This window comes from Protopterus annectens, chromosome 8.part0, assembly GCF_019279795.1.
Source record: "Protopterus annectens isolate FY-2018-M chromosome 8.part0, PAN1.0, whole genome shotgun sequence".
Classification (NCBI taxonomy): domain Eukaryota; kingdom Metazoa; phylum Chordata; order Ceratodontiformes; family Protopteridae; genus Protopterus; species Protopterus annectens.
Genome location: NC_056741.1, coordinates 1,817,233,162 through 1,817,252,155, shown reverse-complemented (window position 1 = coordinate 1,817,252,155; position 18,994 = coordinate 1,817,233,162). Strand labels below are relative to the sequence as shown.

The 18,994-nt window shown below is 38.0% G+C and overlaps 1 protein-coding gene across 1 annotated transcript in view; it reads left to right on the top strand.

Annotated features, from left to right (window-relative positions):
- IL34 (interleukin 34) overlaps nucleotides 1-18,994 on the top strand; it is an 825,440-nt gene that overhangs the window by 90,521 nt on the left and 715,925 nt on the right. The gene's annotated exons all lie outside the window — the stretch shown is intronic.

Genomic DNA, 18,994 nt, shown 5'->3' with positions numbered 1-18,994 from the left:
AGACTTTGATTTTAGCAGAATCCAGCTAGCAAGACTGAGTGTCTTAAGAAGACTTCAAATCCATCACAGTAAGCAGCACCATATAATTTTTCAAATAGGTAGTTGTGATGTAATTTATAAAGTTCAAATTAGCAACAAACCACCAGAAAAAAATGTCAAAACTTTTAATAACTCCAAACAATTACAGAGCTTCTTCAGAGTTAAACAGTAACTTCCTCCATGTTAATATATTTGAAACTTCCCCAATTAAAATCAACTACTAATTAAAAAAGCAGCAACAAAATCCAAAGGATCCACCATGGCAGAGTATAAGTAAAATCTTAATAACCAGGATAAGCGCTTTCGAGGAAGAGAGATATGAATCTCAAGGAATGTATGGAGAGAGGGGCAGGATTGTCAGGTGGACAGGGTAGGATGAAGAAAGGCACTTACAAATGTGGGGCTTGTCATCAATGTTATTATATGCTTAATCAAGGTTCTCTGTTCCATCTAGGAAATTTAATATTCAATCCTCCCAATATTTCAATTGTAAGACCAAGGGAGTACTTTATTTGGGCATGTGTATGCAATGTTCAAGTTTTTATGTAGGAAAAACAGAAAGGCATTTAAATAGGAGGGTTTATGAACATATGTATGAAGTCAGTAGAGGGAAGGAAACAAATGCCTTTTACAAACATTCCCAAACTTGTAAAAACATGGACATAAAATTTGTTGTATTGGAGCAGGTTTGTATAGACCCCCGGGGTGGTAGTTGGGAATCCAAACTGGAATATATAGGGAGTTGCTTTGGCAACTCAAATTAGATGCTGGAAAAGCCACGGGACTAAACGATAACATTAATATAGGCAGTGTTTTAAAATTAAGAGCTGCCAGATTATGATTTGTAATGTGAACTGTAACTATTATGAGCGTTGATTGTTTTTTGGTGTAGAAATTATATACTTTATGTATATATACACATGCATTCATTCACACTTTGTGGTTGCGAAGTCATTTTTTGTTACTATGATTTATTGACTTTTAATGTTTTTAAATAAGTGGACCAGGTCTTACCTGTATAAAACAGGGACGTATGTGTTTAAAAATTTGTTTGGTGCGGACGGGCTGTCACATGTTGTAATTTATGCTATTTAAAGGGATTAATTACAATGTTAAGAGTACTGAGGAAGCCTGGAATTTGGACTGGGTGAAAGCGCTTAATTTTATTGTGTTTTTATTGTGCAATTTATCGTTTGGAGGTGGAATTTTATTAAAGAAGTGTTTTACTACTACTGAGTGGAGATCATTTGTGGATCCTTATCCTGTGGCCAAGTGCTTTTTGGTTTATTTTTTCTTTACACCTGTGACCTAAACAACTCCTCAACTCTGTCATTCACATTTATAATGATCTTTTTACTTCTGTGTAGGTATCTGGATCATTAAGCATACATCTCATCTTCTCTTCATATTTGGTACTCATCACGATCACAACCGCACCCCCTTTATTCGCCGGTCTGATGATAATGTCGTCCCTACTCTTAAGTTCTTCAAGAGCTTTATATTCATCCTTGGTCAGATTATAAAAGTCCCTCCTTTTCTTCTTATGAACAACTTTCGTTATCTCACCTTCACAGGTCCTAATAAAGGTATCTACAACAGGATGCAAGGCAGGAACAAATGCACTCGGCTTCCTAAGCCTCATTGCGCTGTTTACATCCTCCCCTCCAGTTCCACACATTCATTTCAACATAATACTTCTCCCAAACAGCTGTAAATCCTTCACAACCTCACTTAGTCTTGGGGGTTGTGCAGGAATGAATGTCAAGCCTTTATTTAACACAGTCAACTTTTCACTACTTAACTCGATACCAGAGATATTCACCACCAATGTATCCTTCAGACTTCTGTCTTCCTTCTCTTCCTGCTCTGTTTATCCTCTCCCTCGAGTGGAAGGCTTTCGTCTGACTGGCACTGGCAACACTGGAAAACCCGAGCTAATACAGTATTGCTGTTTAGGTCTCACCCCCCCCCCACCAAATTCTCTCTTTGGAGGATAAAGGCTCTTGAAGGCTCTGCGTAGGAGGCAAACTGCCCACCAAAGCACCTGTCATGGCAGAGCGCATCACAGGACAATCCACTACTAAACCAGTGCTGTCATGCTCTCATTGATTAGAAGAATCCCTGTCAGTCGTGGCTGCAGTCATCACTCCTGCCTCCACAGTCCTATGAATACCATCAGTGTTATGAAGGTGATCTGCAGAAGTCTTATTAGAATTAACAGAGGTGGCATGTTGTGCACTTGTATTTATTCTTTCCTTTGGCCAGACAAATATATTCCCTTTCACGAAATTCCTATAGTCTCTCTTCAGCTTCTTCAATTTGATCTGTTTAAGCCTACTCTCATAGGCATTCAGGGAGCAGAACAGCTCATCAATTTTATTTTCACAAGCTTCCTTTGCAAACCTCTAAGCCATTCTTGTCTGTGTAGCTTTCACTTTTTGTGTCAACAAACTTACTTCAGGTTTGAAATAACTAATTAATAACTGCATATATTTAAAACTCATCTGTAGGTTAATTTCTTGCCACTGTACCAGTAATTCTGGAAATGTATTCCCGTACATAGGCAAACATAGCACCCTGAGGGTCGAGGCACTATGCTATAATGCAGTCAAGCCTCTAAGTGATAGCACTGCCATTGCAGCCGCTTTAGCTTATACAAGTCTCTCTCTAATTGAAAAAGCAAACCTTTTAGCTCTTAATCATCAGCAGGTAAGGCAGATTCCGTACAGTCTTCACTTGCAAGATTTAACTAAATAAATGGATTAGTACCTTGTGCCAGCAACCACTGGCCTCGTTCTCTGAACATCCATCCATGGGTGATTTCTGGCTAATAGCCAAGTTCAATTTCAGCAGATGGAGTAGCAGTTAAAACATCAGCCATGGGTTCTGCTTCTGTAGAACCAGGATACAAACAAACAAAATCAGAAGTAGCAGAACTGAAGGACCAAATTGGTAAACAACAAATAGCAGCAACAAAACCCAAAGGATCCACCATGGCAGAGTATAAGTAAAATCTTTAATAACCAGGATAAGTGCTTTTGAGTAATCCAACTCTTTTTCAAATCCAAGTGTAAAACATAAAAAACACAAACCTATTTAAAAACCACATTCAACCAATAAAAATGCAATACAGCACACGCCCTCTAGAGGGACCAATTAATTCAATTTTCAGGGTCTACGGTCTCTAAGAACAGATTTCAGTGGTAAAACACTATTAAGCCCAGGCACTCTGTCTGCAGATCTGCAATCCAGTTTACTATAACCTGTTCTGTTTGGAGGGAAATATCATCCCCTCTCCTTGTTAGCACATAACTGCAGGACCATAAATTTAAAAATATGTCCCAATTTCGTCTTATCATGCTGTGCCAGTGCATTATGCTCACCATCAGTCCTTATATCTCTGCAATGTTGTAGGACCCTTTGCTTCAACATTCTATTGGTTTTGCCAACTTAAAATGAATCACAATCCTGGCACTTTGCTAAATAAACCAGGTTCCTGGTAATACAGCTGGCAAAACCTTTCAGGCAATACACACGTCCAGTAACAGGATTGTTGAAATTTATTAGACCTGTCTATAAACACTCAGCCTTTGTAATGTCCACACAGAAATGTTCCTATTCATTGTATTCCCAAACCATACTGCCCAGAAGTACATCCCATAGAGTCTTTACAGAGCAGAAAAAGCAAAAGAAATGTGAAAAGACCAATGAGTTTAACAACCAGAGTGTAACATTGTTCAACCACCATCAAAAATACATAAAAAATAAAACAATTCCATTATTAACCATTGCAACAATTATTTTCTTGCATGGCATGAAAACCTCCTTGGATGCAACCTTAAGCTTAAGCATGCTTGAAAAGCATGTACACTTGCGTGCATACACGCGTGTATATATATATATATATATATATATATATATATATATATATATATATATATATATAAAATGCACTTACATCAGTTTAAGTTGAAAATTTTTATTTATTTATTATTTGTTTACCAGGAAAGTCCGACTTGGAACGAGCCAATTTTCAGAGGAGGCCAGGGGAGAAATACTCCAGATGCATGTCTCTGTAACGTGGGAGGAAACTGGAAAACCTGGAGGAAACCCACCAAAGAGGACAAGCAGACTCCACACAGAAGGCACCACAGTGAAGAATCAAACTGGAGAATCTCTTACTGTGAGGTGACAATGCAAACCGCTGCACCACTGTGCCATCCTAAGAATGTGTTAACATAACAAAAGTATCAAAAATGTGTATGTATACATGTGTTTTATATATATAAATCTAGGACTAATGATCACCTACACGCTTCAACGAATCTGAAACGGTTGAGTACACTTTTGCAAAAGTGCCTTTTCTCAGAAAAAGCACTTCGGCGAAACTGAGCTAAAAAAAAGAAAAACACGAGAAAATGGCTTTTGCTGAGATCACGTCACAGTGGCGATAAGGGAATATTCCCTTTTCCCCACTTTAGTGCAATCTCAGAGTGAGAATATAAAAGTAGAGGGGTGTGCAGGGGGCTTACCCCCCTTGCAGAAACGTGATTACTGTTATTGTTTTTTTTTTTTTAATCTTGTCTTTTTTTAACAGACTTTCGCGAAAATGCTTTATTGGTGGAAAAGCACTTTGGCAAAAGTGTGCTTGACCGTTTCAGTTTCATTGAAATGTGTCGTCGGTAATTAGTCCTAGATCCATATATACATCTTCTTTTTTTGGCTTTTCCTGGTTAGGGGTCGCCACAGCGGATCACATGTCCACTCATGATTGGCAGTGGAGTTTTCCAGTGTCGAATTGCCAGCCCGGTGCCCAACCTTCCACAGAAGGCACACACATGCACGCACTCACACCTAGGGCCAATTTAGAGTGTCCAATCCACCTACAGCATGTCTTTTGGATGTGGGATGAAACTGGAGCACCTGGAGAAAACCCATGTGACCACAGGGAGGACATGTATACTCCGCACAGAAGGCACCCCAGCTGAGGATCGAACCAGAGAACTTCTTGCTGTGAGGTGACAACACTAACTGCTGCACCACTGTAGCCGCCCATCTATATATATATCTATAGCTACTATATATATATATATATATATATATATATATATATATATATATATATATATATAATGTGTGTGTATATATATATATATATATATATATATATATATATATATATATATATATATATATATATATATCTATATATATATATATATATATATGCACACAGACACACGTACACACACACACACACACACACACACACACACACACACACACACATAATATGGCAAACATATAAATACTGGTGTTATTAATGTGCTGTGTTTTGTTTCAAAACAACTATATTGAGCCTTAACTGCTAACATACCTCTCAACCTTAGAGCAAGAAATCTGCACACAGCCATAAATAAAAGTGGGACAGAGTCCCAAAAATAGGGAACATGTTTAAATTTTACTCTTACAAATTTAGAAAGTTGATACAATAACAGGTTTTACATTAGCATGAATTTTCTGAAGGGTATGAAGTCTGAAACTCAAATCCCTGTCATTATTCTTCAATGATTTGCCACTAATTTGCCAGAAAACCACAGTTTTATGAAAAACAGATGAAAAATATGAGGCTAAAATCTGGACATTCTGTAAAAATCTGTACAGTTGAAAGGTATGACTGCCAAATTAATTCCTTGCATTCTAAAAAATATATGTAATCCCTCCTGTTTTACATTAATTGACTCTTTATATTATAAAAAAACATAAAAACTTCTTAACGATATTACTTTTGATAGAGCCTATGTAAGGCATTGTTGGACTTAATGTAATACAGGTGTTCATAAATCCTATTTCTAAATCTTCCTGTAGTTCCTAAATAGAAGTTATCCATTTAGATTATTAAATGAAATGAGAGGAAGTTATTAAGGGAAGAACTACCAAGTTCTGCTCTATTTTGGGTACTTCATCAACAAGCACAATGACACAAAAAAGCAGAGTACAGGATATGCCACGTAAAATTTGGCTATGTTTATACCTTATAACAGAGAAGTATCTTTGGTCAGTAGGATTGTCAAATAAACTTGGAACTTAACTTTCACCTAGGAGCTTCAAGTAAATAAAAAAAATGTTAAGGATCAAATGAAACACACAAGGACAAATATAGCAAAATGTGGAAAATGTAAATATATGTGAACAGTATAAGTGTTGACAGATTTGACATAAGTATTGATTAACCAGGGTCTTATAACTGTGATATTACCAGTGTGGTATATTTGGTCACCTGTGTATCCTGCTTGGCTTATGTAGGAAAAAATACAAGTCTTTGAGACAGGAGATTTGAACACCTGTACCCTCTTTGAGACAGGAGATTTGAACACCTGTACCCCATTAAATCATGGAAATCCAACAGTGTCTTATATAGGCACTCTATCAAGTGTGATGTCGTTAAGAAATTTTTATTTTTTATTATAAAGGAGGCAATGAATTTGAAAGAGGTAGGGGCACAGAAAGTTTGTTTGGAGTACAAGGAAATAATCTGGATGTTAAGGCTCTATGCAGGTGTAGAACTCGGCTTGAATGGATATATTTCCATTTAAAGTGTTTTGAAAGAAAAGGCAGCACATTTATAATGTGAGTTGTGATGTCCCCATGCTGGGCCAGTAATCAAGGAGCCTGAATCCTCACCACTGACACTGGAAAGGGACAGGCACTTGGAATAAAATGGATACACTCAGTATTCCCAGATGCAGATCTCTCTGTATCAAGCACAATTTCCCTTAAGAGCACACAGGGAGCACATTCAGTCCGGAGTCTGAATCTGTGTGTGTCTCCCTCCAGGTCCCCAATAAGACTACCCACTGGTACAGCTGTAGGGTTAGGTCCTTAGCCGAGTGTCCAAGCCAAGACCTCCAGCATGCTCTCTATGAACCCAGTGCTTTGTGTCCCTGCTCCAAGTAGCTGACACATGCACACACACACACACACACACACACACACACACACACACACACACACACACACACACACACACACACACACACACACACACACACACACATCTAGGAAAGGCTGGCAGAGGTTTATCTGCTGTGCCACCTTCTGCCCAGAGTATAATGTAGTTATCACTGCCATCAGACACTCCAAAAATCAGCTACTATGAGGCTCTAAAAAAGGGTGTCCAATTATATTGTGTAATATACAAATGGTAGTAGCTGGCTAAGATGGCTAGGCCTTCAAAGTCCACACAGTGTCACCAAATAAATATAAGCACTATCAAAGGTTAAATACTTTCTACAAGGACCAGCCACAATAAAAGTTTAAATATATTTAATAATAAATAATAAAAGAACATCAATCATGACACCATCAGGGGGCGGCCACGGTGGTGCAGTGGTTAGCATTGCCGCCTCACAGCAAGAGGTTCTCCGGTTCGATCCTCGGCTGGGGTGCCTTCTGTGCGGAGTCTGCATGTCCTCCCTGTGGTCGCGTGGGTTTCCTCCGGGTGCTCCGGTTTCCTCCCACATCCCAAAGACATGCTGCAGGTGGATTGGACACTCTAAATTGGCCCTAGGTGTGTGTGTGAGTGTGCCTTCTGTGGAAGGTTGGGCGCCGGGCTGGCAACTCAACACCGTAAAACTCCACTGCCATTCAATGTGCGGACAAGGCGATCCGCTGTGGCGACCCCTAACCGGGAAAAAGCTGAAAGAAGAAGAAGAAGAAGAATCATGACACCATCAGACCTGCTGGCTTGTCTATGGAAATGCTGTGGGGTGAAGCACCTAAAGACTAGCCCCTACCATCCCTACACTAATGGTCTTGTGGACAGGTTAAACTCTACACTAAAGAACATGCTTTGGGCATTTGCAGACCAGTTTAAGAGGGTGTGGGACAAATATTTCTTACATTTGTTATTTGCTTATAGAGAGGCGCACCAGGATTTCACAGGTTTTTCACCCTTTGAGTTGCTGTATGGGCATAGGGTGAGGTAACCTCTAGATTTGATTCATGATAAGTGAGAGGGTGAGTGTGTATCCCACAAGGATTCTGTTGTGGTGTATGTCCTAAACCTCAGGACAAGGCTCAGGGAACTCAGGGGCTTGGCCCAGGAGAACCTGGCAGAAGCCCGATGACAAAAAAAAGGTCTGATATGACAGGAATGCTAGAGAGTATGCTGTGGAGCAGCAGGTTATGGTTCTCATTCCTGTCAGACACAACAAGCTGCAGGCAGCTTGGGAGGGACCCTGCAAAGTGGTAAGGAAGGTCAGTGATGTTAACTACGTGGCAGAACTGCTAGGCAGGAGGAAGGGGTGCAAACTGTACCATGTTAACACCATGAAACCTTACCATGATAGGGAGGCCCTGGTGCTGCATATTTGCAGTAGGAGGCAGGAGGAGTCTGAGAGGGATCTATGGCTACAGCAAGCCAGCCAGCAAAATCCCAAATTACTGTGGTAGAGCTTAGGATTGCAGACACATGATATGACAGTGCAACACTGTACTGGGGTCAGCAATAGAAAGGCAGCTAGGATCTCAATACAGGGAATGGGGTAATGTATTGCCAGATAGGATCATCCCTCTCAAGCAACATTTCTCAAGGGTCACTTGAAAAAATAGCTTGAGTATTTGGGGGGGGGGGGGAGTGTGACAAAGGGAATACTGCCACCCAGCTAGCTGGAATTTTGTAAATAATTATATGTCATTGGTGAATATTGAAATGATTTGTGTAAGATGCTTGTGTTGCAAATGTATTAGAACTGTATATCATGTGTATATCAAACTAGGTTTCTACAGACGTGTGTTGAAAAGATATTTTATAAAGTGTTTGTGCTTAAAATGTAACCACAGTGTGCCCTACTGGAAAAGAACAGAAATGTACCTGCACTATTATAACTGTTTAAATGTATATTTTAACAGTGGAAACTGGAATACAGAAGGTTAACTTCAAAGGTATCTGAAATTGAATTACTTTATGGCAGCTACAGACACAATGTCTGTGCTGAGAAGCTTTCTGTATTGTCTTCAGAGTGAACTAATTACTACAATTGTTTTATGACTTCCATCATCTGCCAAAGATCTGAGGTCTATGTATTTTCACAAGTAGATGCTAAATACTCCTGGCTTCCACTGTGGGGGTTTCACCTGGGATAGAATCAGATGACAATAAATGATGTCATACTGCAAGCTATCCCAGCAATTATATTTGAGATATTAATTTAAGAAGTTTCTTAGAGAGATATAGCACTCTGTATTCTGTCTTGGACCTGACAACAATTAGAAGATCCATTCCCACATTTGCTTTGCTCTTAAGTAAGTTAAGTAGGGAATAGTATAATTCTCTTAGATATAGTCAGAAATATAGCAAAGCTTACTTTGGATATTTTTCTTTATTTATTTGAGATTGTCCTGCAATGTTGTTTTAACTATTTCCTGTGATTTTGAACTCTGATGTCACTGTAAATATACATTCAGTATTCCCTTGTTCTTTTATTATTTATTATTAAATATATTTAAACTTTTCATTGTGGCTTATCTTTCTAGAGATATTTAAGTTTTGAGAGTACTTGCATATTTATTTGGTGACACTGTATGGGCCACACCTAATAGCCTTGCTCTTGGTCAAATTACCATTTGTATTAATATTAATATTACACAGTAAGATTGGACACCTTTTATTAAGGGCTTTAAAGTAGTTAATAAGGAGTTGGCTGGTGGCAGTGATAACTACCTTATAGTCTTGGCAGAAGGCAGCATAGCTAGTAAACCTGTACCAACCTTCCCAGGTGTGTGTGTGTGTGTGTGTGTGTGTGTGTGTGTGTGTGTGTGTGTGTAAATCAAACCTCAAAGAGTGTGTGTGTTAGCTACGTGGGCAGGGACATGAAGCACTGGTTGGACAGAGAAGGTGCTGGAGGTCTTGGCTTGGCCAGTCAGCTTAAATCTCAACTTTATAGCTGTGCCAGTGAGGAGTCTTATTGGGGATCTGGAGAAAGAGGGAGAAACCAGCCCCAGACTGACTGTGGTCTCTGTGTGCTCTTAAGGGACATTGCACTTGATGCAGAGAGCTGCATCTGGAAACACTGTGTGCACCTGTTATTCTCCCAATGTATGTCTCCCTCTGGTATCAGTCATGAGGATTGAGGCTCCTTGATTACTGGTCCAGTGGTAAGTTGTCACAATGTTCCAGCTCAGTTGTCCAGGGGGGTGGTGGTGCTTGTTGATGTAATAGAATTATGAATGTGAATGTGGTGGAATATATATAGTAGGTCTGAGGCTGCACTGTCTTGGAATATTCCTGCTGTTCCATGGTTTGGAGAGCTTGGAGACAGTATATTTTAGTAACAGGTGTGTGGGAGAATGCATCTTTCTTGCAAAAACATTTCTGGGGTAACACTGTTTCAAAAATGTCCATTGTTTTGTTTTAAATCCATCCATGCATCTATATTTAACCCCTTTTCCCCATTTTTGCACATGGGGTCAGGGTGCTGCATGTCTGAAAACTGATGCAACACCTGTAATTTTTAGAGCTTACAGCTGGAAAATAGAGGCCATTTACTTCCTTGAATATTCAGACCACTGCCATTTTTATTTCTTTTCATTGTGATTCCCCCCTCTGTCCCATTTTACCAGAACCCCTTTTTAGATGGAACAAGCTAAAGAGAATTATTACCTGGAGTCTAATGTGTTTGTTGTATGGTTAATGAGGAAGTAGTTTACTTGCAGACTAACATCCTATCACTTGGTTGATCCTTTGCAGTATGAATATCAAGGCACAATAGTGAGACCTCCTTACTGTAAAATGTATGTTACTACACTAAAAGGTAGTCTGTACCTGTACTCAATGAAAACAATTGAGATGGTTCATCTGATAATGACATTCCTTTACTACATATGAAGTAGACATCTAGTATAACAATGAAAGATACACATGTAACAAAACCATACTTCAGCTTACAGCATCAAACTGTAAGAATCAATGTCCCTCATACAAAAGAAGAAGTCCAATCTTTATAGTCTCTTTCCAGTCAGCCTCAGCAGTTTAGATAATTTGCCAGAATAATAAGTCTTTCTTTTGAAGCTGGTCTGCTGACAGTTTGTTTTCCATATCTCACACATTCTGTTCCTGAAGAATAACTCCTCGGCCTTGCTCTTATCTTGCACGTCGTGTTGACGAAACACAGCTGTATATTCAAGAGTTCATCTTGTCCTGCTTGTAGATAATAAATTTCACAAACTGCATAGTTTATGAAGATAAAATATTTTACTTCTGACTTCTAATAACAATGAATAACAAGCTATAAGCTTTTGCCAAGAGTTTAAACTAAGTGCACTCTGTACTACACTGAAAAGCAGAATATTTATTTTACATTTTCAGAAAAATATACTGAAAGCCATTGTTAACTTGTTCATTACTGAAGACAGAATATTTCAACTCTCACAGTTCCCGCTTTTCAAATTAAAAGGCAGTTGTACACACTGAAACCTTTTCCAATTTATTTATGTTAACCATTATGATTTGCTAGACTCTGTCAGTTTTTTGCAAATGACAACTTAGATAGCAATTCCAGATAGTTAATATGACTATAATGCCCAAGACTACTACTACAGGATGTATTAACCAATTTAACAGGTTTTTTCCTGATGTGGACCAACCAGTAAAGATATCCTACCAATTGTGAGCAGTGTCTTTTTTGGTCTTTTCAGCCAAACTAAGTAATTTATCTTTTGCAATGATGCTCAATGCCTCATAATACAGAATACTTGTATTTCTTTTTTCCAAATACTCTCTGAGAATCTTTAGTATTGTTTATTATTTTTCCTAAATTATCCAAAGATACAGATATATTGGAAAGCTGTATTAAATCATAACTCCAATTTATAGAAGTATTTACTTCTATGGTTTTACTAAACACATAGCTCTGATTATTCCATTTAACGAAGTCAACATGTGATAAACATCCGACAACAGGTAATTTTAAATTATGACCTACATCTTGATCTGTAACCAGACAAACATGCTGAGGAGCCACTTCTATAAACATTTGAAAAGAAGATGGCACAATTGTCCACTTACATAAGTTAACAGAATACTACAGTAAGCATGCTTCATAGATAGGTGAATGCTGTCCACAAATTAATCTATTTTGAGGCTGTGTACAATATTCAGTTGTATGTGTTTTTCTCCTCATATCTATTTGATTACCTTCAAATTGTGGCAGCCAATACTCATATCCTTCTGGAACTAGAAATGTCAGGTAATACCGTAAACTGATACATAACAGTGGTATCAGTAACATTATAATGTGAAAACTGTCCTGTGCAGTATTGTGGAGTACAATATATTACTTCAGTATATAATTTAATCCAATCTGTGTCAGGTACCTATTTATGAAACAATTGTCACCAAAAATTTTTATTCTGTAACATCAGTTCAATTTGTACATTAGATTTTTGAATTTTTACATACAAAGATTGCATAGTGCATTTTGCACAATTTACAAAAACTGCCATGTTACCATCAAATTTCAACTGATGTAACTACATAGCATCATAATTGTCTAAAGATTGCTGCTAATAGTTTATATTATGCAGATGTGCCTTCCATATCTCTGGATTCTGAGAGATATCTTCCCCTACTGTTTTTAAACGATTAGTTAGAATTTTAATATTAGCTGCATTAATAACCCTAATGCCTGTGCCTAGGCCTCCTAGCACAGTATTATACCAAACTCTTTTCTATTGGCATTTGCCTGTGTCTGGGAATGTAATATTAAAATGTGCTACTACTTTTTGATATTGTCTGCCTACCCTTTTGCAAGTAGAAGGGATCTTAATCAAATGGTCTTTATGAACAGAAGTAGGTTTACCTGTTAATATTGATAGAACATATGCCTAATCTATGCTGCCTGTAATGACTGTGGTATCAGTACATATACTTGTGCCCACCTTTAGCTGGGGGTAATGTACCTGCAAAGTCAATTTGGATGGCATACCAAGGTCCATCCGCTGGAGTTACCTTTAGTAACTGTGGCTTTTTCAATTCAGCATTAACCTGAAAACATATTAAGCATTCAGCATGCACTAAATCACAGATTTTTTTTTTTTTTTTTAAGCTGTGGATGTCAGTACTTGTTCTTTACAATGGGCCATAAATTTTGTGTGCCCAAATGTCCCATTACTTGATGATTAAACTTCACTAACTGTCGTGCCTGTTGGTACGACTATAAGGAAGACTAGAACCGTCTTAAATAATATTGCCCATGGACTATCTACTACAAGAGTACATTTCTCTCATTTTTTCTTCAGTCCAAACTTAGTTTGGATCTGCAGCAAATTATGTTGCAAATTCTGAGATGAAAATGTCTGTATACTGTATGACATGTACTGCAGTAGTTTTATCTGGTACACCAGAAAGGTGTTCTGTAGGATACAATTGCATTCTTTCCCTGGCTGCCTTTTTTGCTACCAGATCTGCATAGTTATTTAACTGAAAAATTTAATTTGTAGTTTTCTGATGAGCTTTTACCTTTAAAATACTGTAGTGACCCACAAGGAACTGACTACGAACTAAATTTCAAATAGTCTGTAACATAGAATCATGCTTGAATGGTTTGCCCATATTATCAACAAACCCTCTCCTTGCTCATGTAGACATATGCAGCTGCAGAGAATTAACTACGTATGCACTGTCTGAAAAAAAAAATTCCTTCATATTCCATAAAGTTAGATAAGTAATAATTATCTCCTGCCTTTACTGTAATTTGCTTGACACTAAATAATCCCAACCATTTTGCAAAACACTGCTTGACTGACGTCATCAATTAATTAATTTAACTCAGTCTTATTTACCAAAGCCTGTATGGCATAATATGGTGTCTATGCTATAATGTCTTTGGAAAAAGCTGTTAGGTATTTTAGTTTGTTTTAAACCCCAGTAAATGGCCAAAAGTTGCTGAATGTACAGGTGATATTCCCTCTCAACATGTGTCAATTTTTTACTGAAGAATGTAAAGTCTTTTTCATTTTAGCATCAGAGCCATGAGGCCACTCCTGTAAAAGCACAACAGAGAGTGTGTTGGGTCCAGCTGTTGCCTGTAACACAAAGGGAATTGTTAAACTTGGAGCTACTAGTTTTGTAGCCTTGGCCAATGCTGCCTTTAAATTACAAAAAGCTATATTTTCCTTTGGATCTTTACTCCAGAAAGGGTAATTCTTTTTGGCTAGAAAGCATGTCATGACATGAATTGTACCGTTTTACTTTGAACCTTAAACCCTGCCTCCTGCAGTGTTTGAAGAACCTGCATCACTTTAGCTAAACGCTGTTCTTTTGTTTCAAACACAATTAGTGTATGGTTGCTCTTTGGCTGTTACCTACCCTCCCTTTTTGTAAAGGGACTTGCATATTTTAACTGCATACCATAGCCCATATACTACTGCGGTGATGGTGCTGTGGTAGCATTGTCACCTCACAGTAAGACGCTGTCCGGTTTGATTCTCAGCTAGAGCGTCTTCTGCATGGAGACATGCGTGAATGGGCGCACCTTCGTTGAAAGTTGTGCGTCAGGGCTGGTAACTCAGCACGTAAAAATCAACTACCAATCATTAGCGGACTGGAGTTCTGCTGTGGCGACCCCTAACCGGGAAAAGCAGAAAGACTCAACAACAACCATAGCCCATGTACTAACTGTACCCATAGTATTTACTTGCAAACAGATTATTACTGTTTTTGCTGGAGTCTGTGCTATTTTATATGCTCTCATAGGATTACAAAATATTGTAAGAAACAAAAGAGATACATTTGCTGTTGTCTGCCTTTTGCTGCACTTTAGGTGAAAAAAAATACATGCATGTCAGTCTTGTGACGTCATATCTTTACTGCGTTTAACTGTTGTAGTAAATTATTTTCTATCAGAGTAGTTAACTGCTGTTGCTTTAACTCTTTACTAGCCAGATTATATTTGTCAGTATTATCTTCTGCTGACTTTAAAGGTCTTAGGCATTTCTGAAAAAGTGTTTACATATGTTGTCTGAACTTTTTGAACTCACCCTGACTGTATCTCAGAAGTTTATTAAATCTGTTTGTCAGTTTACCATGAACCTCATCTCTGTTCTTATCTGTTTTGTAATGTGCAGTGCTTTTATGCCACTTTTGCTGTATATAAGCCATGAAACGCTGAGGAATAAAATTTTAGAAGAAATGCTCAAGTGTATTATTACATACAGTGCCTACAGTTTTAAGAACCCAAGTTTGAAATGTAATCATATTATTAAAAATCCCCTTATGTTCATTGCACTTAGGGAGAGGTTTTAACATTAGCTAAATGTGCTGCTCTAGCAGCCTCAAATTCCTGTGTTCATAATGTGTTAGTCTCTTCCCTTGCAACAATTACGTCATGCTGTGTGTCAGCCTGTTGCCTGTCATATGTTTATTGCAAACAGGCAGTTAACCCTTTTATTATACAAATAGCTTTACTGCCTTGTTTAATAACAGTTTGCATCTTAATTTTACTCTGTGAGACTTTCAAAAACTGAGAAATTTATTTTGTACTTTAGCAGTGTCAGCATGCATTTTACCAGGCACATTTCATTTATCACAGTAAATCTGAAAGTGACCCGTGAGGTCAAGATCTTTCTGGTTGCTAGTTTTAGCAATCCAATCTTTAAACTCCTGCAAATCAGTCTGTAAAGTACAAACTTTGACATCTACATCACCCTCTAATAAATCTTTTGCAACAGGATATATAGAAACAGGAACCATTGTCTGTGCTTCAAGCATTACTTTATCCTGGTTGTGTTCCAGGTTTTGTACAATAAGTACAATATGTTTATGACAAAGCATGCAAAAAGCAATATTTAAATAACATATTTCTGTATATTCTGTGACACTTTTGTCTTATGTATTAAAGACTTACAGGTGCTAACATGCTGATTATGCTATGTATTTAAATAATTTTACATATCTCATGTGATTCAGATACATCAATGGTAAAATACTTAGTCCAGTTCTTGGCATTTTCATGAATTGTATTCATTGTTAAAAGAAAAACAGAAGAAAATATTTGCCACAAATGTTCAGGACAAGATCAGTTGTAGGAGAATTTTCTGTTGTCAGTCACTAGATGCTGGTGATGTGGCAGTATGATCCACACTTCGTATTTCACCAACTGTCTGAAGAAGAATTACCATACTGCCCTGTACTGCACCTCAGTGTTTTCATCTGTCAGGCAATGGACGAAGTAGTAGGAAAAAAGAGTCGACTCAAAAGAAGAACTGTGCAGGAATGTCACACTGTGAGTGGCACCTCTGCAGGTCACACCTCCCTGATTTGTTCGAACTGGCCTGGTCTCACCACTGTAAAATTTATAGTTACTACACTAAAAGGTAGTCTGTACCTTTACTCAATGAAAACAATTGAGACGGTTCACCTGATAACGACATTCCTTTACTGCATATGAAGTAGACATCTGGTATAACAATGAAAGATACACATGTAACAAAACCGTACTTCAGCTTACAGTATCAAACTGTAAGAATCAATGTCCCTCATACAAAAGAAGAAGTCCAATCTGTATAGTCTCTTTCCTGTCTGCATCAGCAGTTTAGAGAATTTGCCAGAATAATAAGTCTTTGTTTTGAAGCTGGTCTGCTGACAGTTTGTTTTTCATATCTCACACATTCTGTTCCTGAAGAATAACTCCTCGGCCTTGCTCTTATCTTGCACGTCCTGTTGATAAAACGCAGCTGCATACAAGAGTTTGTCTTGTCCTGCTTGTAGATAATACATTTCACAAACTGCATAGTTTATAAAGATAACATATTTTACTTCTGACTTCTAATAACAATGAATGCTAAGCTATATGCTTTTGCCAAGAGTTGAAACTAAGTGCACTCTGTACTGCACTGAAAAGCAGAATATTTATTTTACATTTTCAGAAAAATATACTGAATGCCATTGTTAACCTGTTTATTACTGAAGACAGAATATTTCAACTCTCACACTTAGATTAGTGATTGTATTCCATCTAGGACCTCCTTGATCTCTGTATGGTATTTGACACAACATGGACTATGAAATCCTGATGGAGCATCTTCAAGCCGACTATGGCATGATTTCCACATTGGTGAAAATGGTTCATAACTAAATTATTTTGGGCGCAGTTGCCAAGTGTTAAGACTTTAGCTCCTTCAGTAATTACTCACTGACTTACTGTGTTCTTTAGGGCTTTGTCTTAGTACCACATACACATTGTTGGTATGGGAGTACATGCTGCTAAGACACTGGTTACCACTGCTATGCCAATGATATTCACCAATGCTTCACCTTTCCATGATTTTACTGCACTAGAAGACTTGGTTGCTATTTTAGATTGGATGTCCTGTAGAAAAAGGGTGGCACAGTGGCTCAGCAGATAGTGTTTTCACCTCACAGCAAGAGGTTTCCCAGTTTGATTCTCATCTGAGATGTCTCCTGTGTGTAGTCAGCAAGTCCTCCCTGTCTTCGAATGTTTTTTTCCTGGTGCTCCATTTTTTCCTACCACATTCCAAAGACCTGCACTAGGTAGACTGGACACTCTAAACTGTCCATAGGTGTGAGTGTGAGTGAGTGAGTGGTGTGGAAGAACTGTGGCAGGGCTAGCCACTTGGTAGTGTGAACCTTGGCTCTAGATGATTGTCACTGTTGAAGTGATACCCTGAACCCAAAGGAAAAAGGTGTTATGGATGGCTGAACCTCTGGAAAACTGTTTCTTGGTCAGACCTGCTCGATCACTGCACTTTACCTATTTGACCCATTTTTTTTATATATATATGAGTAAAGACCAGGCATCCCCCAAGCTAGACAAGCATTATATACCCTATTCTTTCCTCTCTAGGATGCCTAATCAGCCCATTTGCTCTCCATAGGCTGAGAATTGGATGGTATTGAAGAGTCTAGCTTCGAAGTCCATGGAATAAACTGCTGTCCCCACTAGCTCTCTCCTTTCCTGCAGTGACTTTCAAATCTCCATTCTATTGTAATATTTTGCTTTGGAAATGTTCATGGTCTTCGTCGGGGGGTGCCATCTTTATCCAGTTGTTTTCAAATACTCTTCTATATACTTCAAATTTGCATTATTGAATATTGTTTCTAACTTGTTGCAGTATTTACAAAGAGTATCTTTTGACTATTATTTCATGCCTGTTCACCAAATTCTTGGTGGCAAAGCACACTAAAAGCACAACTTGCAGGCATGGAAAGTCTGGACAAAAAGTAAAACTGATCCTATTTACTAGCATATAGACAAATAAGAATCCTGAAAAAAAATACTCATCACCAAAGATGATAAAAGCTACTACTCTACCAATCAAAACATACAGTGTAATCAAAAATGTTCTGGGTCTCAATCAATAAACTGTTAAATTTAGGACAAGCTTCACAGCCAACACCAAACACACAAAACAAATAATACCATACCCAACCAATTCCATACCCACTTTATACAGACAGTACAGTCATTAACCAACCAGGTGCCTAATCAAGGTCCTTATTCTAATAACATCCTTCAACATTTCTCCTTCCAACCAGTACCCAAAGATACCATCAAAAATAATAAAAAAAAATAAATGCTACTGCAGCAGCCCCTGACTATCTACTTGGTGAATATCTTAAAATAGCAGCTGTGGCTATTGCATATCTACTTTAACTTCTGATAAATAGATCCATATCTGAAAAAGCCCCTCAGTGTGGAAAACAATCGTCCACTGCACAAGGAGGGAATCAATACAGATGTTTCAAACTATAGGCTAATTGCCATTTTTTTCCCAAATAGGGAGATAACTGTATTTGAACACAACTTCTCGACTAATAGATAGTCAGCTTCTGTTTTCAAGCAATCACTGTTTCCATTCTCATTACAGCACAACTACTGTTTTGCTGAATTTTAATACTATCAGCACCTGTAGAAATGCTAAAAGCCTAGTCTCC